This window comes from Phalaenopsis equestris, unplaced genomic scaffold, assembly GCF_001263595.1.
Source record: "Phalaenopsis equestris unplaced genomic scaffold, ASM126359v1 Scaffold000134, whole genome shotgun sequence".
In the NCBI taxonomy this organism is placed as follows: Eukaryota; Viridiplantae; Streptophyta; class Magnoliopsida; order Asparagales; family Orchidaceae; genus Phalaenopsis; species Phalaenopsis equestris.
The window spans coordinates 594916-621929 of record NW_018164576.1 but is presented as its reverse complement, the minus strand read 5'-3'; the positions used below and the strand labels follow the sequence as shown (position 1 = coordinate 621929).

The 27014-nt window shown below is 33.5% G+C and overlaps 1 long non-coding RNA gene across 1 annotated transcript; it reads right to left on the bottom strand.

Moving 5' to 3' along the window:
* Positions 1-26609, bottom strand: LOC110021481. The gene is made up of 3 exons (XR_002293657.1): positions 26416-26609; positions 2311-2407; positions 1-893 (listed from the first exon to the last, which is right to left on the bottom strand). It is a non-coding gene; the product is annotated as an uncharacterized LOC110021481 (long non-coding RNA).
* Positions 26610-27014: the final 405 nt, after the last annotated feature.

Genomic DNA, 27014 nt, shown 5'->3' with positions numbered 1-27014 from the left:
TTTGCCCCTTGCACAAAAATGCAAGAATTTAAAATTTTTCATGCCAACTAGAAAGGTCCATAAATGAATTTCATTTTCATCTTCATGTTTCCAACATCATTTGGTCAGATGCTTTTAAAATTAAAGAGCAAATTGAATGCGTTTTACAAACACAAATTATTTGATTGGATGCGAATTTGAAATAAACTTGTGTTCATTACGATACATTTTAAATACATTACAATGTGAGGAACATTAACATGGGCAGCAGCTAACCGACGGTCATAGATGAGAATCACGAGGGGCTGCAGTGCAATATCTTGAACGTAATTCTTTTTGCCAAGTATTGTACTTAAGTTGAGAATGTGAAGAATCCAGAAGAGGTGATGGGCGAGGTCAGCTGACGCAGACGAAGCGAAGTATCATTTTCTTTTTAAGACACTGAATTTAATAGCTTTTATTGACCAAGTGACGTGCCTAATTACGTGCCCACTTTCATAAATTGCTACGATTAAACGTTGCCAACTCAACACAAATTCATACAGGCGTACAGACTCCTTTTTTTCCTTCTTCATATCTACAATAATTACATATTTATTCATTCATTTATTTCTTTAGCCAGCAGGCACCAGTACATATATCAAATCACAGTGAAGCATACTGTAACAGCAGCATGATGCACTCTTAAATTTTCTTTATTTGTTGTTGTTGTTGTTGTTATGGTTTATTTAGCTTTCGGTCGAGTTAAATTTCATGTAGAAAAGTATTTTGAGAGAAAAGCTGTGATAAAATTGCTTATGTGGAGTCCAAAACAAAATGGATACTTATCTGTTCATAACTGGATAGTATTGTACAAAGCGTGCCCCTCAAGAAAAGGATGGCCAATTAATTCACACAAAGCACTCTTCTTCCTCCTGCAAACATGAGAGAAAAAAAGTCAAATGATGATAACGACGTACAATTAATTTAAGTTGCCAGCCAAAGACCGAGTTCATACTTTTATAAAGATAATAGGCATTTCTAAAGAGCAAAACGATCAAGCTAAAATTTTTTTTTTTTTACAAAAAAAAGGGAACTCTAAGCTAACATATGAATATCAAAATGAATCTCGAAGTTAATATATTTACTTGAAATAAATCCAGCAATTTTAAGGTATATTTTGATTAGGAATTTCTTTTTTTTTTTCTGTTTTCTTTTCTACAAATTCCAATGTGCTCTAGAGAGAATTTGATTCACATTCTGAAAGGGATGGCAACCATTGAAATGGTAGCACAGGAAGAAAGCAAGGCCGAACAGAACCTCTGAAGCATGTATTGTTCACACACTACAAAGAAATTGTTGGAACAAGGAATACTTTGAATGGTCATCAAGAAACAAATTCTCCATTATAAGCAGAAACTTATATTTAAAATAACAAGAATGAATAATTCTTTCTGGAAGGAACTCTCTTCGTTTGATTTTTTGTTCTCCCGTGTTCTTCTTTTTTTTTTTTTTCTGGAAAAGATATGCATGCATGTGGATAGGGCTTTGTTCTCCCGTGTTCTTATTTGGGCAGTAAACTAGGAGAGCTTGAGCGAGAGCTGAGGCTTGGCTTTTGTTCAGCTAGTTTGCAAGTAATTTTGTTTGAAATTGGCTCTTGAAAATGAACAGTGTATTCATGTTCAGCTCGATTAACATATTATTGTTCTTGTTTGGCTCAAAATTAGCTCATTTAAATTAATTTAAGAAAATAGACGTTGGGTGATGAATTTGAACCTGCAACATTCCTATGCAATATATTATTATATAACTAAATTATATAATTTCTTTATTTTAACTTAAAATGAGCAAAACACAATTAAACAAAGCTTCCTTCGTGTTCGGCTCTTTTATAATTCATGTTTAAAAAATTTGTTCTTGTTCGGCTCACTTAACGAACAATTAGAACAGGATCTATTTAATGATTCGAACGCTGAGGTATTTGCAAAAATCAAGCTTTTTTGACAGTCCTACATGTGAAAGCTGATTCCTTCAATGATTGGGGATATGACGAAGTAAATCATTCAAAATAAGCAATAATGATTTCCTCATAATCATCACTACGTGTAGCTATGCAATGAGATTTAGAAATGACGCCTCTTTCGTTCTCATAATGACTCTACTCAATTAATGATTGATTGGATCGCAGCTCTCAGCATTAAATTGGAGCACCAATAAATTTGACATTTTTTATAGAGCGGAGAATGAAGAGAAGCATAATTTCAACACTTAACAATCAGATTAGAGACCGCTTGTGGACCAAATGTTGGCATATGAATCAAAAAAGAATGATAATTAAGATAAGGATATTACCGCATGACTTTTCAACATAACATGCAGCCGGATAACTTTGCAGCAGACCATTTTTGTAAAAGGATTCCTAGTTTTCCACATATGTACAATTTCATACCTGCACGGAATGAAGGTGTTCAGCGTCATTCATAATAAAAATATCTTAGATATATTTAATTTCAGCACAAAAATTAATAATTATAATAAATATTTTGGAAGTATAAAGCCGCAACAAGGTGTGATATTTTTAAATATCTTAGATCATTTGTGCAGAAGAATTAAGCTATAGATAAGAGTATATTTTCTGAGTTGAATATCTGAATTCGGCTAATTATAATGTAGAAAATGTCTGGTAAACATTATATCAAAAAGAATACAATGCAGAGTTAAAAGTGTTTTTATTTGTTTTAATTGTTCTTATTTAATCAACCGTGCTATATGCATCAGTGTTGATCATAAAAGAAGACACTTAGAACTGAATTTTTTTATGATCATAAAAATATTGAGGATTAGGAAAAGGGGGTAAGCCAAGGTATCATGATAAGAATTTGAATAATTATGTGTAAAATAGAATTACTTTAATAATAAAAATTATCAAAAGGTGAGAATAAAATTTTACCAAGAAGTTTATTCTCTATTGTTCAAAAAATTACAATTATAATTAAAATTATTTTTAGAAAATTCTCATTTTTTAGGACCGTTTTTTTAATATAGATGTACATATAACTATGATAGTATATCAGTATTCACAATTTTATTATGTAATTAATTAATTAGTGTGAATTTTTATTAATATTAGCAGGAACTAATGTCCTGCAGCTGAAGTCGGATATTGAGTAAATAAATCCTAAAAGTATTAACTAATTCTAATTTTACCCCTTTCTGTAACCTCCATGTGCTGCGAACAGAGACCAGGCAGAGGGCTGTGCCATAGGAGGGAAAAACGGTGTTAAGAATTGCAATTGAAATAGACAACAAGGGAAAGAAAAGAGAATGGAAAAGGGCTAGGATTTCAATTGCAACGATCACCTCATTACAAGAGTAAAAGTTAAATATATATACAATAAGCAACAAGACAAAACTACCCTTAAGTAGGGTAAAATAATAGAAATATAAAGACTATAATATCTAACAAACGGAACACCAAAGCTAGAGCTTGATTTTAAGGCTGGATTCTGGATTTCTGCATTTCACTGACAATTTGAGCTTGGATTAAGCATGGTAGGCTTGAAGAATTGACTGGTGGGCAATTAGTTTGGCATAAAAATAATGTTTTAAGAGTATTTTGATTTAAATTCTAGTTGTTAGATTAGAACTTGGTATAAATTAAGGAAATGAAGATTTTCATTAGGTTGTATATAAAAGACCTGAAGGTGATAAAAGTAAAAAAATTCATTTTGAGGTAGATTCATTCTTGGCGGTGAGAAAAAATTTCTAGCACGGGGAGAATGTATTCTCAAATCTAATGATTGTTAAATCCAAATATTACATTGAACTTTTATGCGCCTGCTTGTAAATGTTTATCCAAGTTGAACATGATTTATAATATTTGATGTTATCAAGACGTCAACGCATTGCACATAATCACCTATTAAAGATAAATTATATGTTAATTTCCAATTATAAAAAATATTTTATTTATAATGAATATTCAAATGATTAGACATTATTCACATGCTGACATATTTATGCTGCAAACACATGTTAAAACAAATTGATAATAGCACACTCAAAATAAGAAAATATTGATGCCAAAAGAGAAAATCTATGAAAAAAACTCATGTTATATGGTATAGGTTGACAAATTCTGATGACCAACACGGAGAGGGGCAAGATAACTGATGAGATGAACCTCTATTAAAGGCCAAAAGGAGTTTCAAACACATGATTTCGAAACTCTTGAAAACTGCTAAGTTATAGTAGTCCAACTTTTATCAAGAGGTTGTCTGACAAATGTTATGCTGATGCAAATCTTACCCTTTACAATAGTTATTACAGGCCAGCGAGCTAGGTAATGATCATATAATATCCAAATGAGTTAAAACAAAGGTAAAAATAATGGCATTACTCAGATAAGACGTGTAAAAAATAAAAACAAAAAATATGAAAGTAAATGATTATTTTAATACCAGTTGCGAACTAGCATAATACACTGAATGATTGCACACTCGACATTAATATTTTTTAATGTCTTAAAAAAATCCATGCTTACTGCTTATGATTGTCATTTACATTTTGAATTGTAGATCACAATTTTATTCAATGATTATGATACCAATCTAGCTATGTCGGTGTTTATCAATACATATATCAATTCAAAAGATCAACATAATATATTGTATTATTTTCCATTGTATGTTCAACTTTATTTTATTTTATTTTAATACCATTGGAGGTTTATAGCTTAGCAGATATTTTTTGTCTATAGCTTCAAATAAGGGAAAAGAACGGATTGGTTCATAGTATGGCGATCAGGTTAATCCTTCCTCTTAGTGTTTTTATGTACAATTTCGGTACGTGTTAATTATATATAATGTTTACTAAAAGTAGTTTATTTCGATAAATCTAATTATGTACTATTCAGTAATAATTGTTGTGATAAATCTATTTGATGATCATGAAAAGAGTAAATATGTGTTTTGAGAAAATATAGAAAAGCGAGTATCCACCTGATTGATGCTGATTAATGAAAGTCAAGATAGATGTTGGTACAAAATGTGCCTAATTTAATTGTGTAGAAAAGAACAAGTCACTACGAAAATTTGAATAGTGTATTCTTTCAATGAATATTTATAGACAAAAACAAAAGCAAAATAAAATAAATAATTACAATAGAAAACATCTAAAATTGCCCCTAGTTTTCCCCATGTTTGATCTATTAAAGATTTTCAATTGATACCGGCCCTAGTTCTTTCTTTGGTATATGAATCGATGGGAAAGGTACTCCTGGTAAGGAATGAATTTGTGGCCTCTAATTTTCCTTAGCTTGAACTCCCATTTTTCGTTTTTGAACTGTGGCCCCTCAGCACAGTCCCTCAAGCTAGATGGAAGAGATTTACCATTTGAAGTTTGCTTACAATATCCTTGAATGTGAATCTGTCGAGTAATTTGGTGAATATTTTAGCATGTTATCCTTTTGTTGGGACATATAGAATACAAATCAATCCGCTTTCAAGATCTTTTATAAAATACCTATCCACTTTCATATATATAGTACAATCATGTTGTAAAGGATTGTGAATAATGCTAATCGCATATTTATCATCACAATATATCTTAATGGACTCTTTTCATCTAATTTTTAAATCTCTCAAAATGATTTTAATTCATAGGAATTCACACATCCCTTGAGCAAGAGCTCTGAAATTAGATTTAACACAAAATCTTGAAATTATAAGCTTTTGCTTCTCCATATTATAAGATTTCCTTTCAAAATTGTGCAATATGCAGAAGTGAGTCTCATATTCATTGATGACCCGTAAATTCAGCATTGGTTTAACTTTAAAGTTATTAAATATTATATGTTTTTTGGAGAATTTCCTTTCTTAGATTTGATTTAAGGTCCTTAAGGACTCTATAAACAGTTTGAATGTGAAATTCTGCGTTTTTGCATAAATTTATTTTAGTACTTACTGCAAAGGCAATTTCGAAGAGTGCATGCAATAAACAGATTAATTTTGTAACTAATCTTTGATATTACCCAATGTCCACATCTATTCTTTTTTGTTTGTAATCTAATAATTTCGGGCATAATTCAATTAGAGTTTAACATGATTTGTAATCAATAATCTTTATTTTTCTTGATAAGCTTATAATATTTTTTTTTTGAAAGGTGAAGATTATTTATTCTAAATGAGGAACTTCTATATACCTAGAAAGCGTTCGAGTTCGACCAATTTGTGGACTTTGAATCTTCAATAAGTTTTCATATGAGAGATTATTTTCCATCACCAACATCTCCTATGACAATTATATCACTAATAAATCTAACGAAAAGTATAATTTTTCCATCAATGGAGTGTTTTATCAAGAGGATATTATCTACTTGATTTTTTTAGAGTGTTACTGCATACATGACTTTTATCAAAATATCATACCATATTCTAGGAAATTTTTACAACCATAAAATATTTTTCTCAATTTGCACACCTTATTTTAGTGAAAGAGCTCTCAAATATTAACGGAGAATCCGAATAAACTTCTTCAATGTTCTCATGTAAGAAAGTATTCCTTATATTATATTATTGCATGGGCCATCCAAAGCTAGCAAAAGGAGAAATTGAAATATAAATCGTATTAATATTCTTAGCAAATGCAAATATTTTTTTATAGTCCATTTCATAAAATTAGGTAGAACATTTGGCAACTAATCTTGTTTATACCACTTCAAAGTTTCACAAACTCTATAATTTAATAAAAAAATTTATCTCCTACAATTTTTTTCTTTTGTAGCTCAACGAAATATATAAGTGAACTTTTTTCAAGGTATTCATCTATCTCATGGCATCCTTTCACGTACCTCAAGTAAGATTTGAGACATTTTAAAAAAGTTGGAGCAGATGGTTGCAAGAAAGACTGTGCAGGGAAAATTTTTGAAGAGATGTGTATTAAAAATGGGATGCAACGATAAATTTCTGTTTATGGGCTAATCATTGTTGCCTGATAATGGATCTAAGTTTTGAGTTTGCTGAAGTTTTGGCTAGGTTGATTTCTCTTCCAGATTCAAAGGAGTAAAGTGATTAGAGTTTGTGTGAATGTAATGTTAAGAAATGAAAGAGTAGTTTCCTCAAACATATCTTCTAGTTAATTATTTTCCTCCTAAAGAAGAATTTGATTGAAAAAAAAATTGTTTTTAATTAAAAGAAAAATATATAAGCAATTTTTTTGAACTGAAGAATATTTTGGGAGTTGAACGTAAATACTTACACTTTTTTAAGGGGAGGAATATCCTACAAATAAGCATTTGAGCTATCTAAGATTAAATTTTTTTATGGTGTTGTTTGCGATATGGACAAGTAATGCGCTCAAATATTGTTGGAGGGTTTTGTCAGAAGAAATTACTTGAATGAAAAATTTTCATTAAGCAGTTCAAGGAACTTCTGAACATTATTACTCCAGAGTGTATGCAACTAATTAGATATGTGATGAAGTTACCTTTCCCCAATATATTTTTTAAATTTGATTTTGGAAAAGAAGGGTCGTATTGACTTCTAAAAGGATTCAATTTTTTTTAATCTACCACCTCTTTTTGTTCGGGGTGTCACAATATGAGACTTGATGGATGATATCTTCTTTATTGGAAAAGAAAGATAAAATCTGATCAAAACAATCATGAGCATCATCAAATAAAATATTTTGATGTTAGCATTAAATTAATTTTTATCATAGCAATAGAAGTATGAAAAATAATGCTGACACTAATTTTTTGTTTGATAAAATAATACTCAAGTCATTTAAGTGCATTCATCAATAAAGATAACAAATTTTATAGCTCCATAAATGTTGAGGATTGTTTAAGGTCTCCAAATAGCAGAGACCCGAAGTTAATTAACATAAAAGTAGTGAATATTGAAAAAATTTCAACAAAAATTAAGCAGAGACCCGAAGTTAATTAACATAAAAGAAGTAGTGAATATTGAAAAAATTTCAACAAAAATTAACACGTGAAATTTTATAATTTCACATCTCACAATAAAACTATTCAGTACTTTCATTCATGAAAAAAGAAGAAAATATACAATATAAGATTTTGAAAGAGGGGTGCCCTAGCCCATAGTAATATTCCCAAATAGTTTATGTATAATGAATGGACACGAAGAAATACGAGAGGTAACTATGTCATAAAATATGCAAAGCGCGTCCTTTTTCTAAATTGTCCAATCATCTTTTTCCATAATGTCAATCAGAAAGAACAGAAATCAGACAGCTACATTAGGAGTTTTTTATAATTAGAAGCTTCCTTATTTAAATTATTTTTCATTGTCTTTATTCTGATTTATTTTCCTGTTAGCTGAATATTTAGATTAGGAATATGCATTATTAAGTTACCTAAAAAAAATTATACAGAATATTTTGTACCTAAAATATATTAAAAAAAATTTATTTAATTGAATGAAAATAAAGGGAAAAGGCATCGAGTCTATTCAGAATTCAACCTATTTTTTCAAAACTTTGACATGGTATCAGAGCCAAATTTTTGCCCTAACCACCGATAATCGTTAGAGGACCGTCAAGGCTCTCTTCCCGCCGACCTTCTTGCGGGACAGAAACGGAGGAACTATTTCTTTGTCTTGATTCTCGCTCGTCTACTTGTCCTCCCATTATTTCTTCGCCTACGACGACTTTGCTTTACTTCGTCTTCCTCTTCGACCCGGCCAGTCTCGTCAAAGCCTCTCCTTCATTCGAACTCCACCCGCAGTGGCTCTCACCTTTGACACGGTCGGGATGCCCTCATTAGGCGTGGACAGCAGGTTCCTTCCGACTTCGATGGTCCCATCTTCGTTTGCACCAGGAAAGACGACCTCGACACTGTGCTTGAGGCCACTCCTCTATGGAGCAATATGATCGATAGCATTTGGATCGTGTAATTGGATCCTATTTGTGGGCTATGATCGGTAGCATTTGGATTGAGACGCGGTTTCTAGTCGTAGGCTATGATTAATAGCATTTGGATCGTGTAAATAAAGATTATTTGTGGGCTATGATCGGTAGCATTTGGATCAGGACGTGGATCCTAATTGTAGGCTATGATCAATAGCATTTGGATTGTGTAATTGTCAATCAGAAAGGATGGAAATCAGACAGCTAAATTAAGAATTTTCTATAATTCAAAACTTCCTTATTTTCAATATCTTTATTCTGATTTATTGAATATTTAGATTAGAAATATGTATTATTATGTTACCTAACATAGATTATGCACTTTATTTTGTACATAAAATAGATTGTAAGATTATTATTTAATGGAATGAAAGAAAAGGGAAAAGGAATCGAGACTATTCAGAATTCATTTTATTTGCTAAAAAAATTAACATGGTATCAGGGCCAAATTTTTGCCCTAACCACCGATAATCGTTGGAGAACCGTCAAGACTCCCTTCCCATCGGCCTTCTTGCGGGACGGGAAGGGAGGAATTATTTCTTTGCCTCGATTCTTGCTCGTCTGCCCGTCTGCTCATCGTCTCATTATTTCTTCCCAAGAATGTTTTCATCATCCAAAAGCACGTCAAGGGAACTTCTGTAATCCACGAACAATTTAACATAATTCATATCATAATGCGTAAGAGAATGAATCTCAACTCCTGGTATAGGTCTACGTGAGAATAGGGTTTCGGGCTTGTCGTGGACGTATTTTTTAATGCAGTAAAATTTATCATATTGATGGGTCGGCTTGTCGTTTTGCTGAAGTTGTCAAGCTGGTGGTGGAATTCAACTCGCCTAAAGAAAAGATGATGTTTTCCCCTATTGTCGTCTAGAAATTCGAATCATAGCCACAAGAAGGATCCACTTCCAGTTAAACGATCCAAATACTACCGATCATAGCCCACAAATAGGATCCAGTTACACGAACCAGATGTTATCGATCATAGCCGGAAGTAGAATCTGCGTCCTGATCCAAATGTTACCAATCATAGCTCACAAATAGGATCCAGTTACACGATCCAAACGCTATCGATCATAGCCTACAAGTAGGATCCGCGTCCTGATCCAAATGCTAACGATCATAGCCCACAAGTAGCATTCGCGTCATGTCATACAATCCAAATACTATTGTATATTCTTGCAATGACAGGGACGATTTGTTCCTGATCATAGCCTAAAAGTAGGATCTCGGTGTCGGGACTTTCGGCCTCTCGGGCTTCAGCATTCTCAGGCTTCGACACTCTCAGGCTTCGGCCTCTCGGGCTTCGGCACTCTCGGACTTCGGCAATATCAGACTTCGGCCGCCCTCTCGGGCTTTGGCACTTTTGCGCTTCAGCATTCTTAGGCTTCGGTCTCTCGTGCTTCAGCACTCTCCGGCTTCGACACTCTCCAACTTCAACACTCTCAGGCATCGGCACTTTCAGACTTCGGCATTCTTAGGCTTCGGAAATCTCAGACTTCGGCACTCTCAACTTCAGCAGCTTGAGAATTTTTTGTCCCGACAATGTTATCAGCTTCTTGTTGGCAAATTGATACTGCTTGATCAGTCAACATCAATTTGAGAGGGGGCTGTCAATCAGGAAGAATGGAAATCAGGCAACTAAATTAAGAATTTTCTATAATTAAAAGCTTTCTTATTTTCAATATCATTATTCTAATTTATTTCCATTTTAGCTGAATATTTCGATTAAAAATATGTATTATTAAGTTACCTAAAATAGATTATGCACTTTATTTTGTACCTAAAATAGATTGTAAGATTATTATTTAAAGGAATGAAAGCAAAGGGAAAAGGAATCGAGCATATTCAGAATTCAACCTATTTGCTCAAAATATTGACTGTAACTGGATCCTATTTGTGGGCTATAATTGATAGCATTTGGATCGTGTAACTGGAAGCGAATCCTTCTTGTGACTATGATTCAACTTTGTGGACGACAATGATAAAGAATTTCTTGCTTATCTTTGCTTAAATCATGTTATGGTTCAAGAGTTGTCTCTTCGCCTTCGACATTCTTGGCTTCGACACTTTCGGCTTGAGAATTTTGATCCCGGCAGTATTATCAATTTCTTGTTGGCAAATTGATGCTTCTTGATCAGTCAACATCAATTTGAGAGGGGGCTGTCAATCAGGAAGAATGGAAATCAGGCAACTAAATTAAGAATTTTCTATAGCTTGATCAGTCAACAACAATTTGAGAGGGGGCTGTCAATCAGGAAGGATGGAAATCAGGCAACTAAATTAAGAATTTTCTATAATTAAAAGCTTTCTTATTTTCAATATCATTATTCTAATTTATTTCCATTTTAGCTGAATATTTCGATTAAAAATATGTATTATTAAGTTACCTAAAATAGATTATACAAAGTATTTTGTACTTAAAATATATTGTAAGATTATTATTTAATGGAATGAAAACAAAGGGAAAATACAAAGGGAAAAGGAATCGAGCATATTCAGAATTCAACCTATTTGCTCAAAATATTGACTGTAACTGGATCCTATTTGTGGGCTATAATCGGTAGCCTTTGGATCGTGTAACTGGAAGCCGTGTAACTGGAAGCGAATCCTTCTTGTGACTATGATTCAACTTTGTGGACGACAATGATAAAGAATTTCTTGCTTATCTTTGCTTAAATCATGTTATGGTTCAAGAGTTGTCTCTTCGCCTTCGACATTCTTGGCTTCGACACTTTCGACTTGAGAATTTGCTTGAGAATTTTGATCCCGGCAGTATTATCAATTTCTTGTTGGCAAATTGATGCTTCTTGAACTTGAGAATTTTGATCCCAGCAGTATTATCAGTTTCTTGTTGGCAAATTGATGCTTCTTGATCAGTCAACATCAATTTGAGGGGGGATGTCAATTAGGAATGACAGAAATCAGGCAGCTACATTAGGAGTTTTCTATTATTAGGAGTTTCCTTATTTAAATATTTTCAATTTCTTTATGATGCTTTATTTCATTGTTAGCTGAATATTTAAATTAGGAATATGCATTATTAAGTTACCTAAAATAGATTATACAAAGTATTTTGTACTTAAAATATATTGTAAGATTATTATTTAATGGAATGAAAACAAAGGGAAAATACATCGAGCCTATTCATAATTAAGTCTATTTTTCTCAAAACTTTGACACATAATACACAATAATTGTCAAAAATGTTACCTTACAGTTATGTTATTTAATGATGTTATAGACAGAGAGAAGATTTACTACAAGATGATGAACATGTAGAGCATTATTCAGAGCGACTATAGAAAAAAAAGGAAAACCTATTGAACTGCAACAATTATTAGGGAACAATCATTTACTTTTAATTTTCTACTACTGGGATGGGATTAGTAAAATTGAAAAATATTAGCAAAGTTTGTTATATGGTCGAAAACTCCTGTATTTAGAATCTATACTTAAGAACTATTTAAAGCGTTAAAACACAAGAGTTGGAATTCGTATCATTTTAATAAGGTGAGCATGACCTACAAAATTCTCCTAGAGAGTTAAGTTTTTGTATGTGTAGATTTCTTCGGAGTTAAGCATTTTTATTCCACAAGGCAAACTTACCCTTTTAAATAAAATTCGTTATTTCTATCATAATTTGGGATTTTTTGGTAGAGTTTCTAACATTTTCCTTTGAAGTATCCCTTTTTCATGCAACAATTGCTCTAAAAATTACTTTGAGAGGAGTTCTCTGTCTTTTTTTGTAAAAGTATTTGACACCGAAGTTAACCCAAATCACAATGACATTAAAAATATTGTTGTTGATTTCAAAAGGTTACAAGCAAAGACTCTTAAAGCAGAAACAAATGACACAACACACAAGAGATACCCTATCATGAGGAGGAAGGTGTTGGGGTGCAGGTTAAGATGGTGGGATCAGGGATTGTAGGCTGAATTAGGCAGAAGTAGAGCAGAGGGGAAAGTTTGAGAAGTATCGACAAGATGGAAGGGCTTCGGTTGCTTGCTAGAGAAGCTTAGATGTGGGTTGTGGCAGCTAAGAGGTGTGGTGAGGATTGTGATTAGGGTGGAAGGCAAGAATAGGTACGATGGGATCTGGAAGGGGGTCAAAGGGTTGGTGGCAAGGGTGGAACGGTTGGAAGGCTTATGGCAAGGTCTAGAAGGAGATGCCAGAGGATTTGCGGCAAGGTCCGGGGGGGTGGATGGTTGTTGTCGAAAAGTCAGCAAGCCTGAGGAAGGAATACAATGAGGAGTCATGGGAATAATCACAATCATAAAGCAGGATACAGTCGAAACACCACATGTACTCAGATACAGCCCAAGAAGGGAAACGCGATCGCTGACAACAAGCTAGACAGAATTCTTAAAACACAAACTGACCCTAATAAATTAAAACAACCTATTTATAGTAGTAGGTAAATAGGAGGGGGAAGACCCCTCCCCTTGAGCAGCAACCCTAGCTCAATCCCTAGGGTCAGGCAGCCCACTTAGGTCCTTTCTAAACCATTTCAGCCACTAGGAGCAATACTCGATTCGGTCGCTAGGAAAGCCCCGCATCAATCTCATGGTATTAGGGGAGCTTCGACTACATTCATCGAAGTTTTGTTTGCACATTGAAGGTGACGGAGTATCTGGAATCTCCAGGGGCTGATGGACCTTTGACGATGGCCTGAGGAGCACCTATATCCCATCAGCGACTGCAATGCCTCCCAAAACACTGGAGGAGTTTTCTGAAATTGCCAGCACACCTCCATATCGATCAAATCTTTTGGGGGTCCGCTACTGAGCTGAACTGGGTCTGTGTATCCTGCATTTATTATTGAATCCTCCTAAAGTAATCCACAGTCGGTTCAACTTGATCTGAAGTGAGGGTAACCTAAACCTCCCTTAATGGTGATGGTTGTAGTGGTAAGGTGTAGACAGTGATATCCTGAAATGCTCTCTGTCGTGACTATCCTGTGTCTGGAGCTGATGTCTTAGTCTTATCATCCTCTGTCGTCACCAAAATTGGTCCCACTGATGTTACTCTAGGCCTGACAAGTGCACATTTTATCTTGAGCTCTGCCGAAGGGAAAAGGACAATGTGTTTCTCGTCATTGGTGAAGGAGTAGGTATTCTGAATCTGTTGTGCTAAGTCTTACGGTCTCCCTAACAACAGGCGGCAGACATCCATGAGTATGTCACATCACACTTGATCTTGCAGCTAGCTCCCAATCAAAAACTTTACTTGGTACCTTGAGTCAATGCTGACCTGATTCTTCTTCTTCAACCACATCAGATAATACAGTTAGGAGTGTCTCTAAGTCTTGAGGCCCAACTTCTCCATCATTCGTGTAGACGTCATGTTCTTACTGCTCCCTACATTGATGATAAGACTGCACACCTTCTCGTTCACAGTGCAACGAGTGTAGAATATATTATGGGGAAACCACTACAAATCTCTCGTATCCTCGGTCTACAAGGCCCATCAAACCATGAACATCTCTCCTTCATTCGGTAGAAGACGATACACCTCACGTTGTTCATTGGTTCTCCTCGTTTTTAACTTCCTCCACTGCGCCCTGCTCGGTGAAAGACGCAACTTGACTCGTCGGGCTGCTGGAGGTGATGTGCCCAAATCCATGCATCTAAAGCATTTTCTCACGAGGACTGTAGTAAGCATGCTACTCTTTTTGGGATTTTTCTCACTCAGAGTGGCTCTGTACTTATCCGAAGTAGTTTTCTCAACTCTCTGAGGTGTGCTCTGTTGACCTTACTTTTGGGTGAGGGTTTTGGGTCTTTCCTTTAGTGACTAAAATCTAGCCTTAGGACTTTCCTAATGACTATCTTAGCATCTTAGAAATGGTACCCACCTTCTCCTTAGACATTTCAACCAAATCTCCGTTCTCTATGTTGGTTCTATATCTAATCAATAATTTTTAATACAGAGATTAGAGATTACATAAGGGAATCATGATGAGAATTTCTATAAAACCTATGAATCATAGGAAAGTCCTGCACTGTTCTACACCATTTTAGACTTCAATACATTGCATCGTCATTCATAATCCCCATGATTATCATACACATTACATTTTCATATCACAATGTTGCAATCATTACACCTATGAGGCTGAACAAAATTATTTGAATCATGTTTCTCTTAAACAAACCTCACTTAAATATTTTAATTCTTCAAAATTCCCCAAAACTGTCATTGAATCACAAAACCCACTTCAAACCATTTGATATTATCATTTGAACCATTTGAAACCAAAAAATTGCAAAAATACCCAATTTTTCCCAAAAATTACCAAAATATCCCTATACCGCCTAAATATCAAATTTTGAAAAATCTCTCAGAGTCACCGATAAGTCCTAAAAATCACACCAAATCATCCCTTACGTCTTTCTGAGAATTTTGACTGTAATATTGTCATACTTTCGAACAGATTTTTGCTACATCGACACCAAAATAACGAATACTAAAAAAATATTTTGGGGATCATAAAACATTTCACATTGATCGAAAATCACATTAATCGAAAATGACCCTGAACACTGTCGTTTGACTCCAAATTACTTCCTGAACAACATAGAGCCTTTAAATCAATTTTTTGACCTGTCGTCTGACTCCAAATTACTTCCTGAATGTCGGCACTATTTTTGGTGTGGGGTTTGCCCCCACTTTGACCATAGTTGGCCAAAATTACCAAAATGTCACTCATGACCAAAAAAATTCTCAAATCCTTCGAAATCATTTCAAACACCCCTAAAACCAACTATTGGCCATCAATTAGGTCTAATTTGACCAAATTCACTCACTTTAATCAAAATCCTCAAATTAAGTTTTATGATCAATCAAATACCTCAATTTCAAATTCAACATGTCTAGATCCAATTTTAAATGAATCCAAATTTATTTAATTGTCCCATGATCAATTTACAAAACGATCGATCGGAAACCAAAAATTCGACGAAAATTAAATTTGATGCATTTTTTACGTAACCGTCGACAAAAGTCGTCTGAACGACTCTGGATGACGAAACAGACTGTACGATTGAATCTGGAACGTCAATTTCACTTAGAGAGGACGTTCGCTGCACTACGGTTTCACATGCAGGCTTTAAATATATGAATTATCATTTTTTGCTCGATCGCCTAAAAAAGTGATCCGAACGACCCCGATTGACGAAACAGACGGCACCAGTGCGTCCGGAGCGTCGATTTTATCTACAAGAGACATTATTTCACCACAACGACGCGTTCAGTCGAAAATGCACGGAGAGCCTTAAATAATGATAATAATAATAATATTATTATTATTATTATTATTATTGTTATTATAAAATATTCCATGTTTTTTTTACCTCATATCTTATAGCTAATTTGGTTTCATGCACCTGTATGTAAGAATGGTTTTTCTCATTATATTTATAGTGAGTTTCTCTCGTACTAGTTTTTCAAGTTTTTGATTTTCATATGTTGATGTGTCAGCCTTGTTATCGTCATTTACTTCTATTTTAAACAATTAAGATGTAAAAACTTTTTTAGATCTATAACTTCTAACTGCAAAATGAAACGAGTAAGTTAACACCAATGTATTGAAAACTGAACCGGCCCGGCCAGTTTGACTGTGAACCGGTTAGTGGTCCGGTCTGAGCATCTAACTGAACAACTTCAACATCAAATCATTCCAGATTGTCTCAACCCATCAGTTCGACCGGTGAACCAGCAACCGGTTCTAGTTTACGAGAACCGGGCAAAGATAAAACTTCAATTTTTCCAACCAACGGAGCCTGTTATCACTTTGATTTCCTAAACAGTGTGAGGCTTATTAAATTTTCCCATTATTTAATTTCCTAAAGCCATATATCAAGCTAGTTTTTTATTGAGATGGAACGAAAACATGTAAAAATTCACAACTTATTATTGAAATTTACAAGATAGTACGAAAACCAGGTTATCATTCATTAAAAATTTAAAAGATAATATGTAACAGGTAATATAATCAAAATGACGCAGGAGGGAGAAGATAGTGTAGCATTTTTTTATTTTTTTTTATTTTTTTTATTCTAATAATTATAACTTAACTTTAAAATTACAAAACTTTTTGTAGAAAACTCGAAAAAATAAACCGAAAGATACTATGAATTAAGGAAATGAAGCAGAATTTTTTAAAATGAAAATCATGATTTTTTACTAAGTAAATATTTTTAAATTAATTTTTGAAGTTCTGAAGTATTAAATCATAAAAATTAAAATATAAATGAGAAAAATATGAAATTTTACAGGGATATTAAATGATCTTGGAGAAAGCTTCTCTGATTTTTCAAAGTCATCTTAATGTCTCTATACTTATATGTTGATTTTTAAACAAAATGCAATATTTATTTAAATTAAAAATTAAAAAAATTATAAAACTCTCTAATTGAACAATTATAAAACTCTCTGATTGAACATTTGATCATAAACAGAGGTTTCTCTCTAATTGAACATTTGATCATAAACAGAGGTTTAAAATTTTAAAATCATGTTTAAAATAATTTTTATAATTAAAACACGTTAATTAGGGTTCATGTTTATACCTAGCCCAAACTCAACCCAAGTCCAACCTAGCCAATTTTTTTTTAGGTTCGGTTCAACCTGATTATAGACCTGCTCAGCCAACTCAAGAATTGAGTCAATCACTCATTAAGTTCAATTTTAGTCATTTAGGGTTTTAGACTAGCCAGTCTTTAACCTGAGTTTAGCCTGTGTAAACTTAACCTTTAGCTGATTCAAATTTTAATAGTTGGATCATTTTAAACTTGAGAATTAAATCATCCTATCATTCAGCTCAAATTGAACTTATTAGAGTTTAGGGTTAGTTAACATGAACTTTAGTTTAGTCTAACCTACACATTAGGTTCATCATAAACTAAACCTTAATTTTATGTTAGCCTTAACCTAAACCATTAAAATTAGTGATCTTAACCACTAAGATTAGTCAACATAAACCTTAAGTTAGTTAAGTCTAAATCAATAGGATTAGCTAAGCCTAAGCCCTATGTTAGTTAACCCTAATCCATAGAATTAACTAAAGCTAAGTCCTATATTAGTTAACCCTAATCAATAGGATTAGCTAAGCCTAAACCCCAAGCTAGTTAACCCTAAACCAATAGGATTATTTAGCCTAAGCCTTAGGTTAGCCTTAGGTTAGTTAATCCTGGTTAGTTAATCCTAAACCAAATAGATTAGTTAACCCTAAACTAATATGATCAGTTAACCTAAACCCTAGATTAGTTTAACCCTAAACTAATATGATTAGTTAACCTAAACCTTAAGTTAGTTAAGGTTAGCTAACCCTAAACCAATAGAATTAGTTAACCTAAATCTTAGGTTCTAAACCCTAAACCCTAAACCCTAACGAATAGGATTAGTTAACCTAAGCCTTAAGTGTTAACCCTAAACCAATAGGATTAGTTAACATTAACCTTAGGTTAGTTAACCCTAAACCAATAAGATTAGTTAACCTAAGCCTTAGGTTAGTTTATCTTAAACCAATATAGTAAGTTAACATAAACCTTAGATCAGTTAACCCTAACCAATATGATTAGTTAATCTAAACCTTATGTCAGTTAACCCTAAACCAATAGGATTAGTTAACATAAATCTTAAGTTAGTTAACATCAAATCAATAAAATTAATTAACCTAAACCTTAGGTTAATTAATCTTAATCCAACCCTAATCTGTAAGTAAAACAAACTTAAATCATAGTTTAATCTTAAGCTAAACATACCCTAAACCTTAGGTTAGAACCTAACCCATAGGTTGAGCAAAAAAGAACCTTTTAGGTATAACCTTAAACCTAAGTTAAACTTAAACCCCTCAACTTGAACATCAATTAAAATATAAAATAAAACAAATCGGGATGGGTAAAATTTACATAAAACATATTAAAACTTAAACTTAAATCAAACCAAACACAACAAGGCTTTAAAGCATGGTTTTGAGATTAAGTCAGTTTCAAAGTCGTCTGTCTCACATAAATAATAACAAGTGAACAAAAATAGCTAAAATAAAACATTTAAAATCCGACAACAAGATGTAAACAACCTAAAACATTTCAACCCTAAAATCGATAAAATAACTCAATGATCAATTAAATTTTAATCACAAAGATCACATAACGCAACTTAAACACCCTTTTTTGTTCTAGTTCACGAAGATTTCTTGGACGATGCATTATGTGGATATTGACAAGAATCTTCCGGTCCTGGTGGGCAACCACCTTTCGGACTAAGTAAAATAGGGCACTAGGCACCTGGTAATCCGGGAATACGGAGTCATAGACATCTTGATCGAGTTAACACTAATTAAATAATTAAAATTTAATAAAAATTTGACAAAATATTGTTTCTTTATTCGCTCTACTTATTATTTTTTGTGTCTCAATATATGTTTTTACTGCTTTTATCAAACATATAATGCATGTGTTAATAACAAATAATGAAGGAATAAAAGTTGTTTAGATTAGAGAGAACCTAGAAATCATAACACAAGGAAATTACTTAGGTTAAGTGAGCTTAGCATTGGCTTAGACTTAAACTATACATCAACTACTCTTTAATTAATTCACTGTAAAATTATCAAAATAAATAAAACTTTTAATAATAAGATCGGAGGACCCGAAGACTTGAAAACACTTCAACAAGGAACTTGGAGCAAACCTCATTGGTAGCTCATCAAGATCTTTCTTTAGTTTAAATAACAATCTTTAGGATTCTGAGGTTGTCTTTTATGACATAAAACCTCTCTTTTTGTTAGGTTTCTGCATAGTCCCAATATGCAGCATGTCCTAACTTGTTTTAGGATTATGAGGTAGTCAATCGACGTAAAACCTCTTATCTTTCTAGGTTTTTTGTGTAGATCATCGTTACATAAATCTAAGTCTTAGTTAATAAAACTGGCAAGAGTTAACTTAGATTAATATCATCCTAAATTGAGCCAAGGTTTAGGGGATTACCAAAAACCTATTATGGACCTTTAATCTCTCATATTTTTCTTCTTTTGCTTCTTAAAATAAAATATTTCACCTTTGAACTAATCCCTATTGAAAATTTCGCAATCATGTTCGTTGAAAACTCTTCCTTTTGAATTCATGAAAATAAAATATTCCTGATTTTTATCGAGAGTTTTCTTAAATGATTCATTCGTTTAATATATAATTTACTATAGAGGTTTGTCCTTATACGGAACTTAAAAGAACCCAAACTTAAAATAAATTTTATTCGACTCTTATATCGAATAGAGAAATCTGTCAATCAACATGCAAACTTGCAGATTAAACGGAAGACATTTATTTCTATAGTTTATTTAATTGAGCTTATTATCTAGTAGTGTATGCATTACTCATGATTAGCTCGATTATTCAAACTGTAGGAATCAATGGAATCAATTTGACCCCATTTTCTTCAAATTAAAATATCTAATTTCAAAATATTATATTACACTAAATTAAACTGCACTCAGTCATAGGGCGACCGACATGCTCTTGCCGGTATCCTTAAAAGTGGGTGGATGCCTGATTAGTGATGGTTGTCTGCTCTATTTTTGCTGTCTCTTCACCTTCAGGGCTAAGATCTAAACATCTCTCCAGGGCCAATAAGGTTGCACCTACACAACGTTGTTGATTGCGGATTTCAGTCCCCCAGATAACTGGATATGGTGTGTTCTTTTGGCTTGTCCAAATCATACTTCAACTGTAAGTAGTCAAACTGAGTTGTAAACTCCTCCAATGATATTTCATTCTGCTGTAGATGGTGGAATCTCAAAAAATATCCTGGTGGTAGTGAAGGGCTTGGTATTTTCTTATCATCATCTTTCTCATCTTCTCCCACTTAGTAATCTTATAATTGTCTTCTCTGTTTCTCTGCCTCTACAAGTTTTTCTACCATAAGGAGGCGCTCTTTCTCAATTTAATAATTGCAAGCATCACCCTTTTATCTTATGTTATCTCTTGTACTCAAATAACCTCTCAACTGATTGTCGTCATTCAATAAAGTCGTCTAAATTCATATCTCCATCAAAATTTGGTAGATCCACCTTTATTCTAAAGTCACTATGTCCATATGTGGCATTCTCTCTCTGCCTCCTCTAATACTAGATTTCAAATTATCGTGGACTTTCTTCTTCATCATTGAAATCCTACTTATGGTTAAAATTATTTTATCATTCGCCCCTTCGGCTTTCCCTGTCACGATTGAGGGTAATTTCCCTTGAGATTTCATCCTTCATGTCTGTAAGCCTTCGTTGAAATCAACGGATCTCTCGTTATATCTCTTTCTGAGTAGGCTTAAGCATGTATCTCCTTGGAAGAATGGATAAGGTTTAGGATTGGGAGGTGAAAGAGGGTGTATGAGACTAATTGAAGGTATAGGAAAATTAAATTGGGGTACTAATTTTGAAAATCCTAATTAATTTGAGGGGAAATTAGGAAAGAAATTTTTTGGGTAGAGGTTTGGGAATAGGAAAGAATTTTTTTGGGTAGAGATGGCTTGGGTAGAGCGGATGCTAGAAATCATAAGATATGACTAGGGCTAACAGACTCTGATACTAAATGATGTCGGAGTTAACCCAAACCACAAAGATATTGCAAATATTATTGTTGAATTAAAAAATAGTACAAGCAAAGACTATTAAAGCAGAAACAAACAACACAACACACAAGAGATACCCATGGCAAGGAGGTAGGTGGAGGGTTGCGGTTTAAGATGGTGGGACCGGGGATTGTAGGCTGAGGGAGGCAGCAATATGGGCAAAGGGTGGATAAAGAGGTATCAACAACAGTCGGTATGGTGGAAGGTTGCGGCCACCTGCAGGAGAAGTTAGGACGTTAGTTGTAGCGGTTGGGAGGTGTGGGGAGGATTGTGGCAAGGGTGGAAGATTGTAATAGGTACCGCGGGATCTGAAAGGGGGGGTCAGAGGGTTTGCAGCAAGGGTGGAAGGGTTGGAGTGCTTACAACAAGGTCTGGAAGGAGAGGTTAGAGGATTTGCGGCAAGTGTTAGGCAGATGGATGATCGTTTTTTGAAAGTCAGCAAGCCCGAGGAAGGAATACGGTGAGGACTCGTGGGTATAATCACAATCTCAGAGTAGGATACAGCATGGAACACAAATGCCAATGACAAGCTGGATGGAATTCTCAAAATACAAAAACTGACCCTAATGAATTAAAATAACATATATGGTAGTAGGTAAATAGGAGGGGGAAAACCCTCACCTTTAGCGGTAACCCGAGCTCAATCTCTAGGGTTGACCGTCCTCCTGAGGTCCTTGCTCAACCGGTTCAGCCATTGGGAATAAGCCACTAGGAAAGCCCCACGTCAGAATTAGTGACCATTAATCTTTTTTCATGAGGCTAAGTGGGCGTCATAGGATAACGTTATCCAATATTATCATCCTTCTTCCTCAACCCTATGAGTAAGAAAACTTTACTTTGAGATGATAAATTCCCTTTGCTTAAAATCTGAACACAAACTTGGTTGAATTCATTATCAAGACAAACAAATAATTGAAAACCTCTCTCATTCTATTATTTGAGAATCACCGCATACTCACAGTACTTCATCTAGAAATCTTGGTGAGAAATCTAATTAAAGCTAGCAAATCTTCATTATATCAAGATATTCAATGACATAGATTATCTTACTTTGTTGTTGAGATCTAAGTCAAAGATGAAAGTAACATCTTTGGCTTTAGGTGTATTTAGCAGCATCCAAACATCTTAGATAATAATAAGGAATGTGGACATTATGATGTTCCATAACTATGTAATGATCACAAAATCGAATTAATCTGAAAGGGAAAATTGTGGATCTTTCCGCTCTAGAAAAGTAAATCTAAGATGATGAATAATGGATCACAAAAAATTCTAATAAAATAATTTATCACTATCCATTTTCACCTTGAGACACGTCTATAAGCTCTACTATTAATAAAAAAGTTATATTTAAAATAACACAATTTTTTGCATAAAATGAGAAGAGACAAATCATCACTTCTAAAATTTTCAATAAAGAGTTCCTTCAATTATTTTTCCCCTTTTATGAACTAGTCCTTTTCTTTAAAAATACCAATGGAAATGATTTCCACCATAATTGGTGACGGTGAAATTAAGCATTCATAATAATAAAATAGCATGTATTCCTTATGGTCATCGTAACTTGTAGCTCTGCAACGAGATTTCAAGCCATTCTGCTTGTTCTTAGAAAATAACATTTTTTTTTCTTTTACATATGACTCAACTTAGCCAAAAAACTACTTGTTGCTTTTTAGCTCTTAGATTAAATTGAAGTGTTGATATATTTGACATTTTTTTATAAAATGAAGGATGAAAAGTGTTGACATATTATGTAAATGGTTATACAATTGGCACTGCAACAAAGATTATAAGTATTAAACATGGTATTTTTCCATCCTCTTTAAGAAAAGTAAGCGTATCCAATGTCTACACACTTTACACCGAAATATTTTCTCTACAACAAAATGATCTTTTCGTATTGAAAAACTATTGTACCCTAAATGGCAAATGAGATGAACTTCAATAACCTTCACAATTAATTTGACCGCTTAGCAAACATAGAGTATGAAGTTTCTTGTAGCCAAATTTCTCTCTGAACTTCACCCTTGACTATTTAAGGGTGATCACAATTGATGACAAACTTCACTATTCCTAGCATTTTAACTTCTCCATTTCAGTTCTACGAGTCGCTAAGTTTTTAACTTACTCCCCCTCAATCTCTGAACAGGCTACTCTAGTAATAGAACATCATGGTGGTCATGTTTGTGCCTTTGGACATAAGAGAAAATGCTTTTATCGGTGTTCCCATTGTGTTCATACTTTTTTCCCTTCAGATTGTTGTTGAATTAAATTCCACCATCCTTCACATTTATCTGGATCTTTGGTTCCCACTATTGGCTCACCTACTAACATCAATTTTTCTAAGCCGATTATGCTTCCATTGGAGGATTATGATTGCCTTGTTCATCATTCTTAGGCATCTTTATATGTATCCCACGACATTGCTTCCCCTTATTTTGTTGTTGCTTCCTCCTGGCTATTAGATTTTGGTGCTTCCTAATATATGACAGGCAATCACCAGTCGTCAATTTTCACTTCACTTGTCCTCACTGTTTTTGATCCTTGTTGCAGATGGATCTTACATTTATGTCTTTGGCTAGGATGTGTGTCTATCCACAAACCTATATCTTCCAAACGTCTTCACTCTCTATTCATTACAGACCAAATAAAAAAGCTGCTATGTAACATTTTATCATTTTTATAGAATTTTTTTGAATCTCGATATGATGAAGATGAGTGGACGTGTTAAACTAATAGAGTTTAGTATTTGACACCTTTAGTCTCCTTTGCCCTCTTTTCCACCATTACTCCTTACCAATGGCACTATCATTTGAGTCATCCAACACCACATTTTCTTTTGCAGTATACTTTAATTTGATCTTCCAACTTTTAATGTAATGCACACGCACTTGATAAACATCATTGGGCATCTTTTTCAACCAAGAGATCTTGTAGCATTATCCCATTTGAACTAGTTCATTTTGACATATGGGGTTCAAGTCTTACCGTGGTTCACCTTCGCATTGAATATTTTATCATCTTTATTAATAATCACTCTAAGGCGGCATTAGATTGTTTACCCAAATGCATGTAAAAGGTCTTGGCTATATTCAAATTTTTCCACAACATATCGAAGTTCAATCCTCTACTTTGACTAAACTCTTCAAGCTGACAATGCTATGAAATTTATATAAACTTCAGTTTATTTTTTATTGGCAATGGAATTATTCATTAGTTATCTTATTGTTGTACATCTCAACAAATGATGGTATTGAATGAAAACTACACCAATTAACTGATGTTGTCTATACCTTGATGCTGCATACAAAAGCCCTTTTAAGTTTATCTTGGGATGTGGTCCTATTGCATTTGCAAAAGGTTTCAACTCAGTAAATGTCCCCTTCTAACCCTTCTCCTTCGAGTGTCACACCATTCTCTTTCCTTAACTTCCCCTCTTCCACTTGTAGCCTGTCTAATCCTCTAACTGCAATAATAACCTCATGAACTTTGTATAAACCAATTAAACATCCACTTATTGATGAATTTTTAGGCCTTCATCTTCACATTGCTTTTAAACAAGGTAAAAGTCAATTACTTCTCATCATCTTGAATCTTATAAGACCTATCGCCTTTCTATCAATTGTGACATTTTTCTTTGTGCCTGCCTTTATTTTTACAGCTTAGACATACCAAAAAGACCTACAAGACCCTCACTTGAAACAAATATTGGACATTAAATGCATTTTCTACTAAATTGACAGTGATGGGAACATGTTACCTCACCTCCTAGGGCTAAACCTATTCCATGTCAATGGATTTACACTGTCAAATTTATTCTAATAATCATGTTGATCAATACAGTGCTCATTTAGTTGTTAATGATACACTCAAGTTAATGGTCTTAACCACCTTTACACCTTCTCAACTGTTGTTAGACTAGACTCAACTCAACTCATCTCTTTTGTGAAGGGATGTGAAAGAGAATTTTGTATGGCTCTATAACAAAAACTGTATAAATGGAGCGACTCCCAAGATATGTACTTCACGAGGAGATTGAATAATGTAAACTGAAGCCATCTATAGCCTAAAACAAAGTGCCTGAGCATGATTTAATAAAATTTGCAAAATTCTTATTGAGGTTGTCTTGTGGAGTACCAATGCAAATCACTTTATCTTTGTCATGCATACTTCACACGAATTTTTTAGCTTAAATGTAGGCATTGTTACTTTTAGTAGGCTCATTAAGGACTAAATTTGTTATCCCAAAATAAATAATTTCAACTTAATTTTTCTCAAAAGCACTCTAAAGAAACAATAGACAATACACCAAGCTATATACTGTTCTAATGACCTATTTCCATTGTAGAAAGAGGAAAGGTTGCCTTGTATTTTATTTAAAATTACAATGTTCTTACACAAAGGAGGAAGGAAGAAGATCCTAAGTTGAGGAAAATCAAATTGGCATTCTTGAAAGGACTTAATTAGTTTTGAGAGGATTAGAGAAGAACTGAGAAGTTCTGAGGAAGGAGATGAACAATTAAAAAGCAACTCTTTATCTTTTCCTATAAAACACATCATGATGCTCATCCTTGGCATCTTTTACAACTATAAGATTCATAAAACACCTCCTTGCACGCATATACACACACACCTCCTTACTCTTGCACTTTTCATTCCATCTACTTTCGTACATTCAGTAGAGAAAAAAAAATCATTAAAATCTTCAATAGGTTCGTACTTGGCCTGGTCGTCGAATGCTCAGACGAATCATTAAATGTTCCTACGTTTCCATTTTTGTATTTTCTATTGCATGAATTGTTACTATATTCAAAATTGACTCTTTCAATTCAAACTATCTGGCTTTATTTCAACAACTGCAATTAAGAATCTAGAAAGAAAAATGGCAATGAAGAAATTACCGAGTTCTTTAATGGAAACCGATTAATCACCAGAGAACCACCGATGCCGGAAGGAGACGGTCGCTTGAATAGCAGAACAATGTGAACTAAAGAAATAAGTAAAGAAACGAAAGAATGGAAAAGATTGAAGAGCAGGGGGTAAGATCAAAGTACGCCTTAGAACTGATTTGGAATTGTTGGTGAGGATCGTTAGTGTAGAATCCTTTTCCAAGCATTTATTTTTTTACATGACCCCACATTAAATATAATTGTTTACATTTACACCAACCAGATCTTTCATATTATATCAAAAAAAATTATCATTTTAATTTTACAAATATAACATATATTTTCATGAATATATAAAAATTAAAGTTTAGCATCAAAAAAAAATTGTCATTTTAATTTTACAAATATAACTTATATATTTTCATGAATATATAAAAATTAAAGTTTAGATGTTACATTTGTGAGCACCGCAAGAATCTGAGTGGTATGTATGTAAATCTCTTTTTTCTTAAGACATTCCACTCAATGTTTATCTATATCCATATATATATATATATTTATGTGTATATATATATATATATATATGTTAGGTTCAGCATTTTTTCCTGCAT